Source organism: Vipera ursinii, assembly GCF_947247035.1.
Source record: "Vipera ursinii genome assembly, chromosome: 1".
Classification (NCBI taxonomy): Eukaryota; Metazoa; Chordata; class Lepidosauria; order Squamata; family Viperidae; genus Vipera; species Vipera ursinii.
The window spans coordinates 135410830-135433677 of NC_139512.1; the positions used below are offsets into that span (position 1 = coordinate 135410830).

A 22848-nucleotide genomic window follows, 5' to 3' on the forward strand; every position below is an offset into this window, starting at 1 on the left:
AATAAGTTGGAAGGGACCTTGGAGGTCATCTAGTCCAACCCCCTGCTCAGGCAGGAAACCCTATACCATTTCAGGCAAATGGCTGTCCAGTCTCTTCTTAAAAACCTCCAGTGTTGGAGCATTCACCACTTCTGGAGGCAGGTTGTTCCACTGGTTAATTGTTCTGTCAGGAAGTTTCTCCTTAGTTCTAGGTTGCTTCTCTCCTTGACTAGTTTCCATCCATTGCTTCTTGTCCTGCTTTCAGGTGCTTTGGAGAATAGCTTGACTCCCTCTTCTTTGTGGCAGCCCCTGAGATATTGGAAAACTGCTATCATGTCACCCCTCACTCTTCTCTTCGTTAAACTACACATACCCAATTCCAGCAACCGTTCCCTATATGTTTTAGCCTCCAGTCCCCCAATCATCTTTGTTGCTCTTCTCTGTACCCTTTCTACAGTCTTGACATCTTTTTTACATTGTGGTGACCAAAACTGGATGCAGTATTCCAGGTGTGGCCTTACCAAAGCATTGTAAAGTGTTATTAGTACTTCACTTGATCTTGATTCTATCCCTCTGTTAATGCAGCCTAGCACTGTGTTGGCTTTTTTGGCAGCTGCAGCACACTGCTGGCTCATATTGAAGTGATTGTCTACTAGGACTCCAAGATCCCTCTCACAATTACTACTATTGAACAAGGTACCACCTATACTATACCTGTGCATTTGATTTTTCCTGCCTAAATGCAGAACCTTACTTTTTTCACCATTGAATTTCATTTTGTTAGATAGCGCCCAGTGTTCGGGTCTGTCCAGATCCTGTATTTTAAGCCTATCTTCTGGAGTATTGGCTATTCCTGCCAGCTTGGTGTCGTCTGCAAATTTGATGAGTTCCCCATTTATCCCCTCATCCAAATCGTTAATGAAGATATTGAAGAGCACTGGGCCCAGAACAGAGCCCTGGGACACCCCACTACACACTTCCTTCCATGTAGATGCAGTTGCATTGAGGACCACACGCTGAGTACGGCCTGTCAGCCAGCTACGAATCCATCTGGTGGTGATGCTATCTAACCCACATTTTTCTATATTATCAAGTAGTAGGTTGTGATCTACTTTATCAAATGCCTTACTGAAGTCCAAGTAAATTATATCCACAGCATTCCTCTGGTCCACTAATTTTGTCACTTGGTCAAAGAATGTAATAAGATTTGTCTGGCATGATCTGTTTTTGACAAACCCATGTTAACTTTTAGTGATGACACACTTCCTTCCATGTAGATATGCAGTTCCAATAAATGTCCCAGTTATTCCCGATGCCTTCTTCAAAAGTTACGGCTATTGTTTTCTTAGCTGTTAGAAAACTGTGTTATTTCTGAAAAAACACAAACACATTTCTCAATGAATGCTTAAGGAAAATTTTACCTGCCCTATGTAAAAATTCCTGTCAATAGTTGTAACCTGCAGAATCACCTCTTGTTTATGACTCCAAGATTTTTTCTCCTTTGGAATGTACATATATGATCGCACAGTTTTGTGGATTTAAATTTACATCAGGTTTCTTGATTATTTGGGAATGCAATATAATCATTACCATACACAGATCTGGGGCAAGGATTCCACATCTTAACAAATAAAGCCCTACTGTTTAAAATATTTGTAGAAGGGGACATAAAACACTAAGTGCGTCAAAGCAAGATCAGAGAGTACAATCACAAGTTGGGTCTTGTTTAGGCCTAATCCATATCATGCCTCTATGCCTCAAATTGAAAGGCTCTCCGCCTTCACGAAAAAAACAGTCAAACATTTTAATCATAACACATTGACGAATACACAAAGAATGCTGATATTTTGCCCCCACTCAAGGCAAATTTATAAACTGCATTATGTTATTTAGCACTGAGTTAAAATGAGGTAATCTAGCAATATGTGGAGAGGCCCAAGATCAGGGGTCTTCAAACTTGGCCCTTTTATGAGTTGTGGACTTCAACTCCCAGAATTCCTCTGCCAAGGCACACTGCCTGAGGAATTCTGGGAGCTGAAGTCCACAAGTCATAAAAGGGCCAAGTTTGAAGACCCCTGCCCTAGATAATAAGCCTGGAACAGTAAATATATTTACTAGGGAATAAGTTCCATTGAACATGGAAGGATATGATTGCTATGTATACATCTTTGTACAATTTTTTTGAAGCCAACAATTGCCATTACATCTACAGGATGTTAACTTTTAAAATTATTCTTCTGTGTGTGTGTGTGTGTGTGTGTGTGTGTGTGTGTTTGTGTGTTTGTGTGTGTGTGTGTGTGTGTGAGAGAGAGAGAGAGAGAGAGAGAGAATATGCAGCTGTTTGAACATATCTTACCAGATTTCTTTTTTTCACACCATCAGAAATGTTGGTGAATATTAGTATTCCTCTGCACAAGCCCAACTATATCTGATGGTATATTCATGACCACTTATCTGTATCCACTGGCCTACTCTACATACTAGATATCTACAATGGCATATTGCGACATCCTTCTCTTTACCTTGCTGCAGGACAATATCACACAACTCCTCTAACCTGCTATCTGGGTCCTTATAATGTAGAAGAAATTGAAAAAAATACATACAGGATTTTTATATTGTCCATATTGAGCTTTCACCAAAAGTACTTTTCTACTTTTCTGGTAACAATGCCAGGACAGTCAGGTGATTAGCATAGTCTTCCTATTAACAACAAACACTTTTGCTATAGGTCACTTAAAACATTCCCAAGTTCTGTAATCTACCATTGGTAGATGGTAGATGTTGCTGATGCAACTTAGTTCCTCCTCTGTTAGCTACTTGTCTGACTTTTGTATTTGTTTTTCCTTTTCCTGACTTTGGCTGTAATAAAGTTTTTATATTTGATTGGACATTAGCATTCATTGTCCTTTCACTTATACATTCATGATTGTTTGTGAAGCCTATGGTTTGGTGTATATCTGTTTAAAGTAAACTCTTTGAAAGCCATATTATTTATACTAGGCCAATCAATGGTGTCATTGACTCCAATGTGTTTTGTCTCAATATATCTAAATGGACCCAACTCAATACATAATTAGAGGCATGATCTCTTTTGTGGCCTTTTATGAAAAGCCAATGCAGGTTCTGACAATGGGAAAAGAGCTCTAATGGCTACATAAAGGGAAGGGATGTTATAGACCTCTTCAGCTAAAGAGCCCTCAGTCTGACTGGCAGGGTCCAAGGAAGAGGGCCTTCTCTGCTGTTGATCCTGCCCTGTGGAATATTCTTCCCCTGGAGGTGAGGAGGACCCAAACTCTTCTGGCCTTCAAAAAAAGGGTTAAGACACAGCCTTGCGTGGGGAGCCCAAAAAAGTATGCAGTCTTGGGTTAGCTGGTGCATGAGAGCCCTCTCTTTGTCCTTGTCAGCTCATTTTTAATTCTAAAACTTTAACTCTTAAAATTTATTTTTATATACTGTTTTATATTTTGCTGTTTTATTGTACACCACCCAGGGTCCCCTCTTTGGGGGAAAGGGGTGGTTTAATAAATACAGGTAGTCCTCAACTTACAACAGTTCATTTAGTGACTGTCCAGAGTTACAATGGCACTGAAAAAAGTAACTTATGACTGTTTTTCACACTTATGACCGCTGCAGCATCCCCATGGTTATGTGCAGTGCTTTTTTTGTAAAAGAAAAAGGTGCCGGAACTCACACATGTTATACAACCCACCTTGCCTACCCTACAAGGTTCCATCCAAAAAAGGTGCCGGAACTCCGTTCTGAGCATTCTATGAGAAAAAAAGCCCTGGTCATGTGATCAAAATTCAGATGTTTGGCAACTGACTCATATTTATGATGGTTGAAGTGTCCCAAGGTCATGTGATCACCTTGTGCAACATTTTAATAAGCAAAATCAGTGGGGAAATCCAATTCACTTAACAACCAGCTTACTAACTTAACTACTGTACTGCAGTGATTCATTAAATAACTGTGGCAAGAAAGGTTGTAAAATGGGGCAAATCTCACTTAACAAATGTCTCACTTAGCAACAGAAATTTTGGGCTCAGTTGTAGTTGTAGGTCAAGAGCTACCTGTAAATAAAGAAAAAAGGGAAAGAAAGAAAGAAAGAAAGAAAGAAAGAAAGAAAGAAAGAAAGAAAGAACGAAAGAAAGAAAGAAAGAGAAAGAAAGAAAGAAAGAAAGAAAGAAAGAAAGAAAGAAAGAAAGAAAGAAAGAAAGAAAGAAAGAAAGAAAGAAAGAAAGAAGCTATGCCCATTAGAGAATAGGTTGCCATGGCAGGTCTTTACTAAATGATTCATGTTCATAAACAAATTAATCAAGCTTGATAACTGTGCATTAGTGAATGCAAATGTCTCAAGGGATTGAAGACTCAATAAACTATAGAAAGCACACCATTATATAAAGCACAATCTGTCACTTACATATTGAAATAACTGGTATAAATGCACACATTTATACCCAGAATCCACTAGAGAGTACTAAAAAAAAACAAATATAATTTCTACCGCACTGATCCTGTTGCACATTCTCATTTCAGAGCTTTCAATGTCCTTGCAGGTTGCCAGCTAAAGAAATGCCTGATGATTTGCTGTTTTGCAGATCTGCAAATCACCTAAATGCTCATATTCTTGTCCTACACCCTTCTGATTTGCCTCAACAGATCACAGATCGCAGAATAACTTGTCAAGTGACATATCATTAATAGTGCTTTCCATAGGCTAGCAAACATTACTTTGAGGGGAATAAAAAAACCTGAACTTTTTACTACACAAATATCCTTTTTTCCCGCTGTCACTGAATGTAATTTTATCTAAAGTGGGACTTTATATGTATGTATGTATGTCTATATATGTATTTATGTGTGTTTGTGTATCTCTCTCTCTCTCATACACACACACGCACACACACACACACACACATCTTTCTGAGATACACTTGCACAGTTAATCATTTGAAGATTGTTATAAAGGCAGCTTGTTATTAATGGTGAGACTAAAGGAAGAAAGAGGTTACTTCCAGATTTTTTTCACTAATATAGCCAAATTCACTCCATAGGTTCAGTTCACAAATTTTCTAATGGAAATTGCAAGAAAGATGTTACCAGGCTTATAATGAACTTAAAGGACTTTCCCTGGTCATTCTCCCTGTTTCCAAAATCTTCTCTGGGTTTTGAAGATACGTCAGGTGGCCAAGAGTACGCAGAAATACTGTAGAATGAACTCTCTCCTTTTACCAGTTATCAGAGCAACTGTACAGGACAAGTCATTAATTGTTCATTAGCTGTTGTTGTTTTTCTCTTCCAATACAACAATACTTAATATGCATATATATCAATACCAGTCTAAATAGTAAAGTAAAAAAAATTAAAAGTAAGAAAGTAAAATTATCAAAAGAAAGGTCTCTGTTTCTGGGAGATTTTGAATAGCAAAGAAAACAAAGCAAGTGGAAGGAGGTAAAGGGCAACATGGAACAAACATGAGCAAACACAGCTAATGGGGCAGGATGCACATGAAAAGAGAGATTAAACTACTTAGAGTGCTAAATAAATCTAGAAAAATATAGTTACTTTATGATAATATGATTCCAAATTTGGGATTTCAGGAACAGGCCAATCTTCTCATCTTACTTAAGTTCAACTAATGGCAAATGTTTTCACAAAAGTATTTCTAAATTCCAACTGAAGCATATTTCTCTAATTATAATCATGCCTAATGATTAGATGTGATTATTCTATCAGTATCAGGGGTTCCCAATGTGTGGACTTCAACTCCCAGGATTCCAAACATGCTGACTGGAGAATTCTGGGAGTTGAGGTCCATCTTAAAGTTGCCAAAATTGGGAACCCCTGGTCCTAGATGTCAATGAATGAAGGACCTAGAATTAAAAATGTCTTCCATAGAATCTTATAATCAAATAACACAGGAAAGACGTTGCATTTTAGGAGTAAAGTCATTGCTTTGCAAACCACAGTGAGAAAGAAACAATTATTCCCTTTATTTCTTAAACCCAGACAGTAGTATTTATTCAGAAATGGTCCTTTAAATGTTGCTGGATTTCAACTCCCAGAAGCTGACCAGGTGGATGTCAGGGAGAATAGCATGGAATGGAATGGAATGGAATGGAATGGAATGGAATGGAATAGAATAGAATAGAATAGAATAGAATAGAATAGAATAGAATAGAATAGAATAGAATAGAATAGAATAGAATAGAATAGAATAGAATAGAATAGAATAGAATCTGGAAGGGACCTTGGAGGTCTTCTAGTCCAGCCCCCCCCCCTTCTCAAGCAGGAGAACCTATGCACAGGTGATCACATCCTTGATTTACTATGAAAGTCTCAATTCATTTAAACACCTGAAGAGAGAGAAAATATCTTTCCAAATTGATAGAAGCTCTTTAAGTAAGGACAGGATGGAGTGAGAAATCCTAACAGCGGTGCATGGCTTTATCAAAGCTCTCCAGTCATGGAGGTTTGGATGGAGACCATTGAAGTAAAGATAGTTCCGGTATTCAGTTGCTCTTTTTTCATTTTCTCCTGGAATGTTTTGGTGGCACCTGGGGGATGAAGAAGGTTGTTTTAGTGGGTGTTTGCCTAGAAATTACTGGATGTACAAGCCCTCCTGCTTTTGCTACTAGATCCATCAATTACCTTTGTCCTACCACATTTTTTGTGAACTGGATAGCAACAAAGTAGAAGTCAAAAATTGGAATCTAGCAGGGAAGATTATTTTTTCATAAATCCCAACATGCTGACCTGCCCTGAAAGCTATCATAAACATAGGGAAAAGCAGAAAATTATTTGAATAATATGAACATTTCATGAGATTTAAGAGGTCTGCTTAGAAATGTCCTTGTTTTTATGCCTATGGAGATTCTCAATCACACAGGTCATGGTTATCTTAAAGGTCTCTCTCTCTCTCTCTCTCTCTCTCTCTCTCTCTCTCTCTCTCTCTCTCTCTCTCTCTCTCTCTCTCTCTCTCTCTCCCTCCCTCTCTCTCTCTCTCTCTCTCTCTCAAAAGGCAACTGGACTTTCTAAGTTTTTTCCTTTGAAAATGTTTGGTTCTCATCCAAGAAACTGCCAGATGACTGCAAAAAATATAAATCTTTCCATTCCCACCAGTTAGTTACAACCGATAAAATTTCCTGGATGAGAAGCAAAACATTTTAAAAGGAAAAAATCAAGAAAGTCCTGTTGTCTTTTAGAGGTGGGGGGAGAAGCACCTTTGGGATGTCCTTGCTTTTAGGTATCCCTTTAAATCAAGATCATCTAAAAGTCTTCATTACAGACTACCCTGATATTTAAACAACTGTTTTATCAGGCTAGCAGATCCATTCTGAATTATTTTTTTAGCTTCTGGACTTGGTTTTCCATTTACCAACTCTCATTTCAACTTCTAGAATATTATCTCTGCTGACCGAATGTTTCACAAAAGAAACTAGTTTTTCTGGTAATAACTTCTCAGCTGACTTTCACTGCTCTTTTCACAGGTTGGCTCTGTGAATTGTGTGTTGCAAAAGCTTTGCTTTGCTGCTTGTTATTGCTTGGTACTTTGCATGCCTGAAACAAAACAAGAGAATATCTTCATATGAAATCTGATGGGTGACTTACTACATTATTCCATATGGAAAAATTTGTTTAGTACGCGGTGGCTTAGTGGTTTAGGATGCTGAGCTTGTCGATCAGAAGGTCGGCAGTTTGGCAGGTCGAATCCTGAGTGCCGCGTAACAGAGTGAGCGCCTGTTACTCGTCCCAGCTTCTGCAAATCTAGCAGTTCGAAAGCACATAAAAATGCAAGTAGAAAAATAGGGACCACTATGGTGGGAAGGTAACAGCGTTCCGTGTGCCTTTGGCGTCTATTCATGCCGGCCACATGACCACGGAGACGTCCTCAGACAAGCGCTGCCTTTTCGGCTTTGAAACAGAGATGAGCACCAGCCCCTAGAGTCAGAAATGACTAGCACACATGTGCAGGGGAACCTTTACCTTTACATCATTTTTGGAACTCATCGCGACTCCCAGAACCAATTAGTGATGAGTACTGAGGTACAACTGTAAAGCAATACATCAATTTATATACAATAAGAGTAAGTTAAGGTAAGGTAAGGGTTCCCCCACACATTCGTGCTAGTCGATTCCGACTCTAGGGGCCGGTGCTCATCTCCGTTTCAAAGCCGAAGAGCCAGTGCTTGTCTGAGGACGTCTCCGTGGTCATGTGGCCGGCATGACTAGACACCAAAGGCACACGGAACGCTGTTACCTTCCCACTGTAGTGGTCCCTATTTTTCTACTTGCATTTTTACGTGCTTTCGAACTGCTAGGTTGGCAGAAGCTGGGACGACTAACAGGCGCTCACTCTGTTACGCGGCACTCGGGATTCGACCCACCAAACTGCCGACCTTCTGATCGACAAGCTCAGCATCCTAACCCACTGAGCCACCACGTCCTTACAATAAGAGTAAAGCACTATAAAAATACAAATATATGTTCAGCTTCATCCACTAATCTGGTCCGATTTTGACCCAAAATGTATTTATATAGCTATTCAATAGCAATTTGGTTATTTATATAGCTATCATAGCTATTTTAAAAAAAATGGGACTATAATCAAGAGATTAGTAAGCCTGTTTATCTGTCTAAATTCAGAATGTTTTCCAAATTGAGGGCTGAACCAAAACTGGACATGCTCTTCGTCTAAAACATGATTGGTTTAGACTAAGAAGGAATTATAAGTGCCAAAGTGATCTTTGTAATTGTTGTGTCTGTAAATAGTTTGCAAACAAGGAAAATAGCAGATTGCAAAAGCAGGGTTTAGAGCGGGAGATTCCTGTGCAATCATTGGTTAAAGTAACAAGAAGCGGGAAAAAGAGTGTTGATGATTGGTGACAGTTCAAACAGTTCCACTATAAAAGCTTGCAACATTTGACAGTTGACAGTTGACTTATGTGTATTCAATAAACTCTTTCATTGTGAATCACTCTGAGTCCTCGTCTATCAGAACCAAACAATTGGCGACGAGGGTGGGATAGACAGAAGACCAGAGAATTGGCGAAATAGCTGCGCAAAAGCGGCAAATTCGAAAAAGGTGTCACAGTCAACCGAGCGGCCGCGGCGGAATAAAGAAAATTCTCCGAATGGCGCAAATTGGGTCATTGAAAGAATTCGACCCAAACTTCCCAGAGGATTGGGAAGAATACATTGGACAAGTCGAAGGGTTCCTGCTTGTGAATGGAATTACGGACGACCGGAAAAAGGCGGCAGCGTTACTGACAATTTGCGGCACACCAGTTTATCGGATCGCTGTGGGACTGTGTCAACCACAGCCGGTCTCTAGTGTGCCGTATGCTGACCTCTTAGCCAAACTAAAGGTTCACTTCACGCCTAGGAGATCCGAACTCTTCTGGCGGCGCATTTTTGAGAAAAGGAACCAGAGACCGGGCGAATCAATACAAAAATTCGTTGCTGCCGTCAGGGAAGCCGCAGTACGCTGTAAATACGATAATTTAGAAATAAGAATTCGGGACCGAGTAGTATTGGGCTTGCGAGACGAGCAGCTGCAAAACAGAATAATCGCCAAACCCACTGGCGATCTGCAAGAAGTGTTGGATGAACTTTTAACATACGAATCCACAGGGTATCGCGACCCCCCCCACAGTAGCATGGCAGCGTCTGCCGAGATCAACCAAGAAGGCTATGTGGACTGCGGGGAGGTGGATCAGCAATGGGAAGAAGACATTGCCGAAGTCTCCAGACGATTCGGAAAATTGGCGCCAAAACCATCCCGAAGTGAGGGGCCTGAACCAAACCGCTGTCACCAAGCCGCAACACCGCAACGACAAACGACAGGGGCCCCACGACCATGGAGAGACTCCACGACAAGACCACGCGACAACAACAACCGGTGCGGCAGCTGTGGGGGCAACCATCCCCGCGCTTCTTGCCGATTCCGTACCGCCAGATGTAGAGCGTGTGGGAAGACCGGCCACATCCAGGCCATCTGCAGGAGTTGTGCACGCGACAACCGCCTTCACGAAGTCGATGTGTGGCCCGAAGGTAAGGTAACCCCTTATTTTAGTGGCAAAGAGACCCCTAGACCGAGGGTTAAAAGTCCAAACCGCGGGGAGGTGGCGCGTGTCAACCGCAGTAGGAAGGGAAAAAATAACAATTTTCCAGAAGGAAAATTAAAAATCATAGTCCATTTGCAAGGGGTTCCTTGCAAAATGGAAATAGACTCAGGGGCTTCAGTGTCAATAATATCCAGTGAAACCCTTGAATGGATTGAACAAATAAGTGGAAGAAAAATTCCACTTAGTTCAACAAAAATCCAATTAACTGATTTTCAAAAACCCCCAATTAAAATAAAGGGAAAAATTACCATTAGCGTTAAATTTAAGGGGTTTAAGGGGGTCTTAGATTTAATAGTTACTGAGGGACAAAGGACTAGTCTAATTGGCCTTAATTGGTTCCCGGCCCTGGGCATTTGGATCGGGGGAATAAATTCAATTATTAAAAATAAGACCCTCGAGTCAGTCTGCAATGAATTTGCAGACGTATTCGATGGGTCTCTTGGTAAATACAAAGGGCCCCCAATTAAATTTAATCTAGACCCATCAGTCAAACCTATCAGGCTTAAGGCCCGAAGGGTGCCTTTCGCCCTGAAGGAAAAAATCGAGGCCGAGCTCAACAAGCTTGTAGGCCAAGGCGTCTTAGAACCAGTCGAGGGAGGCTTGTGGGAAACGCCGATCGTCACACCCCTCAAACCTAACGGGGATGTGAGGATCTGCGCTGACTACAAAGCCACCCTGAACCTGGGAATGAAAAAACATGCTTACCCGGTCCCGACGGTGAAGCAGGTCCTCGCCACGATACAGGACGGCGCCATGTTTGCCAAGTTAGACTTGGCGCAGGCGTACTTGCAATTAACTGTGTCTGAAGAGGCTGCAGAAGCTCAGACGATAGTTACCCACAAGGGGGCGTTCCGAGTCCACAGACTGCAATTTGGTATTGCAGCAGCTCCAGGCATCTTTCAAGAAGTGATGGAGAGGACCTTAAAGGGCATACCTGGTGTATGCCCTTACTTTGATGATGTCTTGATAGCTGGGAAAAATGAAGAAATATTAGCAGAGCGGCTAGAACAGGTATTGCAAAGATTTAGGAGGGCTGGATTGAAATTAAAAAAGGAAAAATGTTGCATTGGGGTCAAGTCCACTGAATTCCTTGGATTCAGGATTGACAAAAATGGAATTCATCCTACCCCTGATAAAATCAAAGCAATTAAATTGGCCCCTGAGCCTAAAAACAAGGCTGAACTACAAGCCTTCCTTGGCTTAGTAAACTTCTATCATACATTTGTGCCACACAAAGCTGCTATTGCAGAACCCCTCCATAGACTTCTAGATAAAAAGACCCCTTGGCAGTGGCTTAATAAACATAGAGTGAGTTTCCAAACTTTAAAGGACATTCTTTCCAGCCAATCAACAGTAACCCATTTTATAGAAAATAAACCAATTTATTTAGCATGCGACGCTTCACCTTATGGTGTAGGGGCTGTTATCAGCCACCTAGACAACCAAGGTATCCAAAGACCAATAGCATACTATTCCAGGACGCTAACCAAAGCAGAGCGGAATTATGCTCAGATAGACAAGGAAGCATTAGCAATCGTGGCAGGAGTAAAAAAGTTCCATGATTACCTTTATGGTAGGAACTTTACCATACTAACTGACCACAAGCCCCTATTGGGACTGTTTACTACAGATAAACAGACACCCCAAATCATGTCTCCCAGAATGCTGAGGTGGTCCATTTTCCTCTCAGCATACTCATTTTCTCTCCAACACAGACCGGGCAAAGACATGGGACATGCTGATGCCCTCAGCAGACTGCCATTAAATATCACGGAAGATGACCCTGCCCCTGTGGGACAAATAATGTCCTTACTGGACATTCCTGACTGGCCCTTAACCGCTAAAGAAATAGCTGTGGCAACAAATAATGACCATACTCTAAAGAGAGTTATGGCCTGGGTCCTTAGTGGGTGGCCAAATACTAACCCGGATGCCAAGTACATCCCTTATTTTAGAAGGAAAGATGAACTGTCAGTTCATTTGGGATGCATACTGTGGGGGAACCGTGTGGTCATTCCCGAAATCCACAGACCCGCAATTTTAGTAGAGTTACATGAGGGGCACCCGGGAATAGTACGTATGAAGGCATTAGCTAGGAGCCACTTGTGGTGGCCAGGATTAGACAATGACATTGAAGAATGCGTTACCAATTGCTATTTGTGCCAACGTTCTAGGCCTGAGCAACAACACACTCGTACGCATAAGTGGGAGTTAGCCAGGAATCCTTGGTCCAGGATTCATATTGACTTTGCTGGACCTTTCCAAGGGTTAACCTTCCTGGTAGTAGTGGACAGCTTCTCTAGATGGCTAGAGGTAGTACCAGTCAGTTCATTAACCTCAGGTAAAACAATACAGGTATTAAGGGGCCTCTTTGCCACTCATGGGTTACCTGATGTAATTGTGTCTGATAATGGGCCCCAATTCACCTCTGTTGAATTCCAGGATTTCCTCAAGGCCAACTCGATTAAACACAAGACATCAGCACCCTTCCACCCGTCCACCAACGGCTTGGCTGAACGAAATGTGAGGACCACTAAAGACGCATTAAAGAGAATCATCCGTGGCGACTGGCATCAAAGACTGGCCGAATTTTTGCTGACCCAACATACGACCCCATGTACAGCTACTGGCAAAAGCCCAGCTGAAATGAGGTGGGGAAAGAGACTAACCACCAAATTGGACAGATTACACCCTGACAGACTTCTACCAAGTGCAGAACTGGACATTCCAAACAGATCATTCAAAGTGGGGGATTTAATCTGGGCCAGGAACTATGCACAAGGAGACAAATGGATCCCAGGGGTGGTTACTGAAATATTGGGTCCCTTGTCTTACACTATTGAGGGGGAAGGGAATAGGATCAGCAAAAGACACATAGATCAGCTTAGAAAAAGAACTATTGGTTGTTTGCCAGTTGATGGGGATCAAAGTATATACGGGGGGAACTTTACATCAAGGTTCATTGATAACAACACGCCAGATAGTGGGGAAGCAGAAACGCAAAATAACTCATCCCCTGGTAACCAACAACAATTTAGTCAAATTGACTGGGAATTGCCCCCTCGGAGTAGGCCAGCGATAGCTGATCTGCAAACACAACAAAATCCACAAAGTAGTAACAGGGAAGCGTCAGAGTCAGTTAGCCAAGAGTCCAGGTCCACCAGAGGGAATCAGCCAAGCAGACAACTAGATAGGAATGACCCTAGTATCCATAGCAATAGATACCCTACAAGAGTCCATAGGCCACCCAAATATTTAAAAGATGTTGTACATAAATAACAACAACTGGGGGGTAAGGGGTGTTGTGTCTGTAAATAGTTTGCAAACAAGGAAAATAGCAGATTGCAAAAGCAGGGTTTAGAGCGGGAGATTCCTGTGCAATCATTGGTTAAAGTAACAAGAAGCGGGAAAAAGAGTGTTGATGATTGGTGACAGTTCAAACAGTTCCACTATAAAAGCTTGCAACATTTGACAGTTGACAGTTGACTTATGTGTATTCAATAAACTCTTTCATTGTGAATCACTCTGAGTCCTCGTCTATCAGAACCAAACAGTAATCTTAGTAATAATCCTAGATATACAAGAGTCAGATACGAGAGTGCTTAGAAATCAGTAGATAGATGCCAAACACCGATAATCTCATATTTCTTAATTCCTGGCAACCTTAGTAACTTTGTCCCTACAGTCCCATAACTGTGTCTGCCAGTGTTGTTACTCTTTCAAGCATCTTTGATTTAACTTCTTCTTATAAATTTTCTGTAGATTGACATACTAAGTTTATCTTCCTCTTAAGATAAATGTTTGTACTGAAGTAGCCCCAGAGTATTCCGCTAAATCCTTTGGGACAATATATAAATGTTATGAAAGTTTCGATAGAAACGAGCAGCTAAATTGTTTTTTAAAATGTTGTTATGTTTTAGGAATGCATTTCTGGCAAAGAAAGCAAAAACTTGCACACAGTGTCTTTTTATAGCCTAGTTTATGCAATAAATGGTTGTACTGATGTAGTTCGAATTGTAACCATTTTCCCTGCAAGAGAATGAGAGTGATATCAGTTTTCACATTGTTGGAGAACAGCTTGGTGGTGGTGGTGGTGGAAAGCATTTCACTTCATCTCACTCTGCCAAGATTTTGCTGCTGAAACAAACTTTTGCTTTGACTATTGTTTCCCGAATTTTTGATAGGTAGCCAATTTATTGCTGCAGTGGTGGCTTTTGTAATGGCATGTTTTAGATTCCTTTAAACATTTCATTATTCCACGTGGTAGTTTCAAAAATGGCATTTTTGGAACAATGTGGAATTGCTGTTTGCTTTATAGAACACTTACTGTCCTGCTGAAATTTCTTTTCCTGCATGCATTTTGACTGGTACGCTTTTGAAGAATTCAGTTAGACTTGCGGTAAATTGCCAGCTTGCAAAAGACCACATCGGAGTGACCTTACTCTTTGAGTAAAAGTACTATCAATTCTCAGGTGTCATAGATGAAATAATAGCAATTTTTAGGTCTTTACTCTGAGCCCATAATAAAATTCATATCACAGTGAAAATAATGATGCAGCTAGTAACTATAATTAATATTCAGATAGATAGATAGATAGATAGATAGATAGATAGATAGATAGATAGATAGATAGATAGATAGATAGATAGATAGATAGATAGATAGATGATAGATAGATGATAGATAGATAGATAGATAGATAGATAGATAGATAGATAGATAGATAGATAGATAGATAGATAGATGTTTGTGTATGTATGAGGGAGAGAGAGAATCTGAGAGAGAAAATAAATATGAGGAAATAACCACAAATTTTCTCAGGCAGCTCTATAAAGAATAATGTAGAGCTTTTCATATTCACCAACATGTTGGCACAGAAAAGTTACTGCCTGAGGAAAGCCTCTCTTTAGGAACACCCCATTATTAGAATCAAGCAGCAAGGAAAACCTGAGGCCAGATCACCCCCTTTGTCTTTCCAGGAGACTATACAAAACCAAGAAAGAAAGAAAAAAACATTAGAACTTGTGTGGCATTTTTAAAGCAATTTTCCCCTAAGCTAGAACCAAGAAATACATCAAACTAATGAGAGAGAGAGAGAGAGCTGACTGGGTCTGATGTAGAACTTGTCACTTAACCCATCAGTTAAAATCAACTGTCTCTCCTTCACAGAGAGTTGGTTGAGAGGTAAACTTAATAAATTACAAATTATTATTGTTGCCCACATATAACAATTGTCACTAAGACTTAACAATTGTTGATAAGAAAGGCAAAAAAAAGTCTGGAGAGTGGGCATTGATTGCAATGCGTGGAGAGAAGAGAAAGAACAGGAGACAATCACAAAATATAGAGACCTGCAAATAGAGTAGAAACACCATGCAAAAGAAAACCAAGATAATGCCAATAGTAATAGGTACCTTGGGTGCAATTCCAAAATATCTGGAGCACTACTTGAACACCATTGGAACTGACAAAATCAGCATCAGTCAATTGCAAAAGGCAGCTTTGCTCAGAAGAGCTTACATCTTGCAACGATACCTTTAATACTTTCAAACAACATCTGTTATCCCATACCCTTGGGAACGATTCAATAGGTGGATAAACATCTGGCTGACTATCCAACAAACCACAGTCACAAAATATAAAGACCTGCGAATAGAAGTAGAATGTTTGTGGCAAAAGAAAGCCAAGATAGTGCTAATAGGCACCTTGGATACAATCCCACAACACCTGGCATTGAGAAAATCACTCAGTGGGTTGCAAAAGGCAGCTTACAACCTATAATGATACATTTAACACCGTCAAAAACAACATCTGCCTATCTCAGGTCCTCAGGAAGGACCCAGTGGCTGGATAAAAATGCCAAGTCTAGTCTATACATCTGACCAACCATCATAATAATAATAAATAACTGTACTTGTTTGACTCTTTCTGTCTGCAGCATGGTTTCTTCCTGGTCCATCAGACATTTCTAATGAACATCCATCTCAGGAGAGAAGTTTGCCTATCATCAGCACGATGCCAGAAGCAAATGTTTTCTCATGATTATGGGTCTTTACAGATTTTACAGAATAGGTATATCCTATTTCTGATCAAGGAAAAGGATGTCTCAAGAAGGACATTTGGTAAACAGGAAAGAATTCCAAAGGAATCAAATTAAGTACTAGGGCTAGTTAGAGGCACTATGCGGCATCACATATATCCAACTGCTATTTATTTTCTGAAAATTTGGGAAGGAAGCAATCCCACAGATTGTTTTAAGTATCTCTTCCTAAACACAATTCACCCTACTATGCATGGCTTTATATATCAGTATTGAACTGAAATCGATGGATGATGGAAGATCTGTGCATTATTGCTGTGCTGCCTAGGATGGCATCCACAATGCTGACCCACCCTGTCATTCTAAAAGAATAATTTAGCAATAGAGGTAGCTAGTTTTGCAAGAGTGACATGCAGTAAAATGGTTTTCAGAATGATGAATGCTTCCTTGCTGTGCCATTCCTTTTGTAGAGTACTTTGGAATGAACTAACCATCTTTGTCTGCACCATACTTTTATCCAGGGATTGTCTCTTCTATCATTTTTATCTTGATGCTTGAGTCCAGGTTTGCACAGCAGTGTCCCCTGTGCAACTGAAATTCCTTTGCCAAAGTCCCTATATAGGCCATCAAATGAAATGCTTTTTAAAAATTCCTATCTAAATAAAGGGCAGAGCAGAGATAATAGATTGTAGTATTGTCAAATGTGAGAACTCACACATACACATACCACTCTAGGGAACCAACAGCCCAATTGTGGTCATCTGTTTTAGATAGGAAAACTGTTTTAGATATACTGTGGATCAGGCATGCCAAACTCAAGGCCTGTGGGCCAGATCCAGCCTTTGATGTGTTTAGATCTGGCCCACAAGCAGACTAGTAGGAGGACGTGATTGAGTATGTGGCAGGGGTTGAGCTGAAGCAGCAGCAGCACCAGAGAGGCCTGGGAGAGAGTCAGCTGAAGCTGCAGTGTTGCTGGGGCTCTGCTGAGGCCCTGGAACCAGCGTGCGTGGCTCCAGCTGATCGGGGCTTCCGGTGACCTCTGGGGTGGCCGACAGCCACACACAGTCTTCAGGGGAAGAGTCAGCTGGAGCGGCTGGGCTGCCGGGGTTTGGCGGGGATGCCAGGATCAGTGCACGCAGCTTCAGCTGATGAGTGCTGCTTGAAAAGGCCAGCCGGGCAGTGAGTGAACGCATGGGGGAGGAGAGGATATAAAAGGAGGAGTTTTGGCGAGAAGGAGGAAGAGGGAGGAAAGGAGAGATGGCGATAGGGAGGAAAGGAGAGATGGCGATGGGGCAAGCCTGGGGGAGAGAAGGGGATAGGATAGGAGAGGCTTCAGTGAGGCAAGCCTAAGGGAGAGAAGGCAACAGCAACTGATCCTTTGAGGGCAACCCTAATGCTGATGCGGCCCTTGATGAAATTGGGATTGACACCCCTGCTATAGATGGAAAAACAACTCTTCTGTACATTTACAGTCATAATAAACGACTGCGTGATATGAATTTGTCACTTTATCCATACACGATATGAGAAAATAAATGATGTATTTTCAGCATACTTCAAAAGTCCCATTAGGGAGATTCACTAATTTCATGATCTCCTTCTTGAGCTTCTGTTTCAGCTATTGGAGAATCTGATTAAGTAGCCCTAGGAACTTTAGCAAATGTATTTCAAGAATAATCTTTATTCATTGCAATCAATAAAAAATCTAACATAAAAGGAATGCTTTTAAGGAGTAATATCAAATATCATAACCCTAAACCAGAGAGCAGTCTACTCCTCCCCATTGAAATCCCTGGCAAATACTGGATAGTAATTAAGTAGATGAGTATGCACATACAGGGATTTTTAAATCATTGTTTCTAGACAAACCATGGGCTTTTAGCTTATATCTAATATAAAGGAGTTCATATGCCAGTGATCTTTGGAGAATATCTAATATTTGTGACCTTTCTCGCTGTGACAAAATTTGGGAAACCTACTTCAAGCTACAGGACAGCTTCTGAAAATCAATATGTACCCTGAAATAGCTGAAAGCAAAAATAATGTAATGGTACCCTTATGGAAAAGTTACCACACATAAAGGATTTGTCAGTCCCTTGGTTAATAAATATGCATCTTGGTTAATAAATATGCATCTGTTGCCAGCTATTATTTTCTTAATTTTCTTCACTAGGATCAAAAATCCATATGAAGTTTCAAATATTTGGCTCCTATAATTACTTTGCTGGTAAGGCTAAATATTGCCAATGGGGATTATGTAATTGGTGTGGAAGTGGGAGTGTCATTATTTCTATTTTAAGTATTTTTCACTAATAAATATCTTATATACTGCAAAGGTCTTGCTAAAAAAACAACACATTTCTAAAATTATTCTGTATAAAAATATTTCTCTTTGTCTTGCCAAAGCATTGAAAAGTAGTGTAATATTGAATCACCATTAATAAAAAGATGCTACAATAAATAATCCAGTGAACTTTTTATTGCTGAAGTTATAAGGCTGTTGCTTGCTTATTTCTGAGAAAAGACAAGAAGACCATGAAAAATATCAAATTGCTATTTCTACAGATTTCAAAAGCACTGGAAACAAGATTCAGAATAAATTTAGATATTTTTTCCCAATGTAATATCTATGTTATTTTGGTACATACTACAGTATGGTTTTATTATAAATATTGCACCAGAGGTCCCCAACCTTTTTGGCACCAAGGACTGGTTATGTGGAGAGAGGGTTTTCCGTGGACCGGAGAGGGTGTGGTTTAGTGTGCTGCCTGCATCCTGCAGATGGGACTTTGCTTGTTTGTGCAGACCGGTTGCTGGCATGCCATGGCCCGGTACTGGTCCATGAACCAGGGGTTGGGGACTCCTGTATCACACCCAAAGAGAGATACAAATTCTAGAGATTAAGAGACTAAACCTGAAATTTAGTAAAAACGAGCAGTATGATGGCGTGAAATAATTGGAATTCTATTTATCCAAAATGGCTTGGATGCTAAAATGGATTTCAAGGGAATTCTAAAGACTCCTGACTATAAATGAGGAGAAAATAATAGAAATCAGATAAGACACCATTTTATACATTTAAACATTCTTCTGATTGGGTGAGGAAGGTTTTCAGAATGTCTGTGAGAAACAAATATAGACAGAGAAGGGCAAACTGATGATACGAGTGTGAATACAGGGCCAGACCAGCACATAAAGGTTGAACAATGACCTCACCCCCTTTAGGGCTACAGCTCTATCCACTTAAGGCTGTAGTCCCATTTATTTATTTATTTGTTTGTTTGTTTGTTTGTTTGTTTGTTTGTTTTTATTACATTTATATCCCGCCCTTCTCCGAAGACTCAGGGCGGCTTACAAGCTTAGCAGTATTTATTTGATTGGCTCCCTGATACACTTGTCTAAAGTCAACTCAGTCCTCAAGCTGAAATACTGTAGTTTCCTACTGTTGATTTGTGTGGTCAATATCACAACAATCATCCCTCTCTGATTATTCTTTCAGGCCTTTTAATGTTAGCTCTGTTACAGTACAAAGAGACCACCTAATTATTTCTTTTCCCCATGAGTAAGTTCTGGGTGCCTAGTAGTTATTTAAATTCTTATTAATTATCCTGGCATGTTTTGCACTTTAACTTTTTGGTTTTAGTTGGAATTTTAGACAGGTTTTTTTTTAAAAAAAATGCAAACTATCCTCGGAAAGAATGCTAGATATAAATAGTGAAATGACAGATAAGTCAATGAATGGACTGTTTGCCTTCTGGTCACGTATAACAAGCCTTTTATAGAGTTCAGTTTTAGTCGATCTTATGGCCCCTTCAGCCCTGTCCCCTTCCTCTTGAGGAGAGGCAGGAAGAGAAGGTGAGTATGGATCATTCTGAATCTGGATGAAGGGCTGCCACTGGTTCCTCATTCTGAAATACAGAATTGCTTGGAAAAGTGTCATGAAAGTGCCACGGTCTACTCAAAGCTTGCAGTATTTACAATAATTAGTGGTAGATGTTGTAGGATCCAATCTGAATCGGTCACCGGGACCATAGATTTATTCTTCCAAACTTTGGGGCTCCCTCATTTTCAGGGAACTTTTCTCTTTCCAGAACATGGTGGAGGTACTTCAGGCAGGTTCTGCTATAAAAAGCCTATGCCTATCAGGTATGGGAATGACTTCTGTGAAGTAATCGGCCATGGTCTTGAACTGACCATGATTCTGACTTAGGCTGTCTGAATTTCTTAGTCCTTTACAAAAATGTTGTTGGAGTTGATCTTATTGGGGATAACTATAGTTTGAATCAATGTCATAGTAATGACATGGTAAGACGTAAAAAAGGAGACCAGAACCTAGGGAAAATTCATAGCAAACCCCTTTTGCAATAGGAATTTAAAATAAAATAAAAAAAATGCAATAATTGAAAATGTTTGAAAATTAGCACTAGTAATTGGATTCCTCTCTCTCGTGATGATTTATGAGTGCTAGTTAGGGCTCATCTACCTGGCTCTGTCTGTGGGTTAGAACAGCTTAGCCTGTGAAGACTTAGAAGAGTCTGACTCAAATATTCAACAAAGAACATACGGTAGTTTATGTGGCTGCCGTGTTGAAAGGGTTACGTAGGATTACATTGGTTCTGAAGTCCAAGGCCTTGCATAGAATCCACCTTCAGAGCTTATCCTGCCTCTCTGCTGGACCACATCCAAAAAAGGGAGCCTCTGATTTTATCTGTGGCTACTTAGATTAGGCTTTGCTTATCTACAATCTGGGCACAAATATCAAGAGATTTCAGGCATAGAAAGCAAAATCCAAACAGGTGATAAACAAACTACTAAAAGAAACAGACCTCTTTTCTCCTCTCCCTCCTACTCCTCTTCCTCCTTTGCAATCCTTTACAGCAGGGCTTTTCAACCTTTTCACTGATTGTACCACTTTTAGGATATGGCAGTATTCGAGTGCCACCAGTTGCCTCGCAATGTGTCAAAAACCTGATCACCCCCCCCCAAAAAAAAGGAAAAAAGTGATAAAGTACAGGTAGTCCTCGACTTACAACAGTTCACTTAGTGACTGCTCGAAGTTACAACGGCACTGGAAAAAGTGACTTATGACCATTTCTCACACTTATGGCCATTGCAGCATCCCCCAGGGTCACGTGATTTACATTTGCATGCTTGGCAACTGATTCATATTTGTGATGGTTGCTATGTCCTGGGGTCACGTGATCCCCTTTTGCAACCTTTTGACAAGCAAAGTCAATGGGGAAACTGGATTAATTTAACAATCATGTTACTAATTTAACAACTGCAGTGATTCACTTAACCACTGTGGCAAGAAAAGTCGTAAAATGGGGCAAATCTCATTTCACAAATTTCTCAGCCCTTTGCCTTTTATATCCTCTCCTCTCCCTCCCTCGTCCTTTTATATCAGGGATTCGAAATTGATTTCATTGAGAGCCACATCAGCATTACTGTCAGTGGGGAATGGGGCCATGAGGCCAGGTCTATGTCGCTCAGGTTGGGGGGTGCCTGTGGGGGGGATTCAGAGGTCTTCCCTCTTTCTCATTCACATCTCCTTCCTTCTTTTCTCTTCTACCTTTCTTCTCACGGCTTCTCTCACAAAAAGCCTTTTCTCTCTTTCTCACGCACATGTCCCTCCAAAATCTTTCCCATTCTCACACACACATCCCTCCAAAATCTTTCCCATTCTCACGCACATGTCCCTCCAAAATCTTTCCCATTCTCACACACACGTCCCTCCAAAATGCTCCCCATTCTCATGCACACGTCCCTCCAAAATCCTCCCCATTCTCACGCACACGTCCCTCCAAAATCTTTCCCATTCTCATGCACACGTCCCTCCAAAATCTTTCCCATTCTCACACACGTCCCTCCAAAATCTTTCCCATACTAACACACACTTCCCTCCAAAATCCTCCCCTTTCTCACGCACATACCTCTCCAAAAGCCCTCCCTCCCTCCCTCCCTCCATCTCTCTCTCTCTCTCTCTCCTTCTCTGACAAAAGCCTTTTCTCTTCTACCTCTTTCTCCAGCATCTTTTTTTTTCTCTCCCTCTCCCGCTAAAACTGCCTCCTTTTATATTCCTTCCTGTCTCCACCCTCCTCCTCCTTTCTTTTCCTGGTGAGCTGGAAGTGCCAATCCCGAGGCCTTTGCCTCACCCCAGCCACCCTGCAGCTCCTGAGGACTCTCTCGTGGCAAGTCCTGTGCTGTGCCACTTTGGCTCATTCTCTTCCCTGCTACACTTGGCTGGGCTGGGCGTAGCACCTGCCAAGTACCAACGTAGTCCTCAATTTACAAACACAATTGAGCCCAAGATTTCTGTTGCTAAGCGATACAGTTGTTAAGTTAGTTTTTGTCCCATTTTATGACCTTTCTTGCCACAATTGTTAAGTTAGTAACTTGGTTGTGAAGTGAATTGGTTTTGCTTGTCAGAAGGTTGAAAAAGGTGATCACATGACCCCAGGACATTGCAACGGCATAAATACATGGCAGCTGCCAAGTGCCCAAATTTTGATCATGTGACCATGGGGCTTCTGCAAGTCATAATTGCAAAAAACAAACAAACAATCAGTCACTTTTTTCATTTTAACTTCAAACAGTCACTAAGCAAATGGCTGTAAATTGAGGTCTAGATTGCTTAATTGATTGATTGACTGATTTTTCATGTGTCTAGACCGCCCATCTCCTTCAGGGGTTATGCA

At 40.9% G+C, this 22848-nt stretch overlaps 1 long non-coding RNA gene across 1 annotated transcript in view; it reads right to left on the reverse strand.

The window, feature by feature from the left end:
* Positions 1 to 1242: 1242 nt before the first annotated feature.
* LOC310633080 overlaps positions 1243 to 22848 on the reverse strand; it is a 37784-nt gene continuing 16178 nt past the window's right edge. Inside the window, exons 2-3 of the long non-coding RNA XR_014490979.1 lie at positions 6339 to 6539; positions 1243 to 1350 (exon numbers count right to left, since the gene is read on the reverse strand). This is a non-coding gene — a long non-coding RNA (uncharacterized lncRNA). The remainder of the gene's footprint in view (positions 1351 to 6338; positions 6540 to 22848) is intronic.